Raw genomic sequence first — 914 nt, forward strand, 5'->3', positions numbered from 1 at the left:
CTCTTGTAGCTTAGTTGGTTAGAGTACCCGTTTAGTAAGCGGGAGGTCTTGAGTTCAACTCTCAACAAGAGCATTGTTTTTGTTTATAAATCTAATAAATGGATTATTTACCGTTTATAAACTAAATAACTAATGTATAACATTATTTTATTTAGTAATTAATTTTTTTTGTTTCTTTGTCGTTGAACGTTCGATACATCCTCTTTTTCAAGTGGCTCTTGTAGCTCAGTTGGTTAGAGCACCCGTTTAGTAAGCGGGAGGTCTTGAGTTCAACTCTCAACAAGAGCATTATTTACCATTTATAAAGTACATAACTAAGTTATAACATTAAATTTATTTAGTAATTAATTTTTTTTGTTTATTTGTCGTTCAACATTCGATACATCCTCTTCTTTAAGTTGCTCTTGTAGCTCAGTTGGTTAGAGCACTTATTTCGTAAGCAAAAAGTCTTGAGTTCAACTCTCAACAAGAGCATTGCTTTCAATTCATATGTCCTTAGATATATTTTGTCAATATTTTACTATCTTATTTGACTCGATATTATCCTTATATTAATATTCTTATGCACATTTCTTATATGGAAAGGAGTAACAGCATATCTCAGGTGTTTTGACGTTGGATTCCATCGTTACATAATTATACATAATTAACATTATGAATACATAAACATCATAAGGGCATGTAAATGTGGTCTTCTCATGACGGACTCATTGTAATTTGGTTGTATCTTGAATAACCATTTAAGAAGCAATAATGTGACTTTCCATACAAACATAATAATATAATTTCCGAATCCAACCCATCCTTCTAATCAAGCATAAAAAAGAAACACATGAATCACATAGTTCATACAGATATCAAAACATAAATAATAAAGTTATCATGGTATCAGAGCTTTATTCGGGTTGCTGGGT

The 914-nt window shown here is 30.7% G+C and overlaps 3 non-coding genes across 3 annotated transcripts; all 3 read left to right on the top strand.

Moving 5' to 3' along the window:
• TRNAT-AGU lies at positions 1-73 on the top strand. Its single transcript has one exon. It is a non-coding gene; the product is annotated as a tRNA-Thr (tRNA).
• A 141-nt stretch (positions 74-214) lies between these two features.
• Positions 215-288, top strand: TRNAT-AGU. Its single transcript has one exon. It is a non-coding gene; the product is annotated as a tRNA-Thr (tRNA).
• Positions 289-400: 112 nt separating this feature from the next.
• TRNAT-CGU lies at positions 401-474 on the top strand. The gene has a single exon. It is a non-coding gene; the product is annotated as a tRNA-Thr (tRNA).
• The last annotated feature ends 440 nt before the right edge of the window (positions 475-914 follow it).

This window comes from Cucurbita pepo, unplaced genomic scaffold (genome assembly GCF_002806865.2).
Source record: "Cucurbita pepo subsp. pepo cultivar mu-cu-16 unplaced genomic scaffold, ASM280686v2 Cp4.1_scaffold003147, whole genome shotgun sequence".
Lineage (NCBI taxonomy): Eukaryota > Viridiplantae > Streptophyta > Magnoliopsida > Cucurbitales > Cucurbitaceae > Cucurbita > Cucurbita pepo.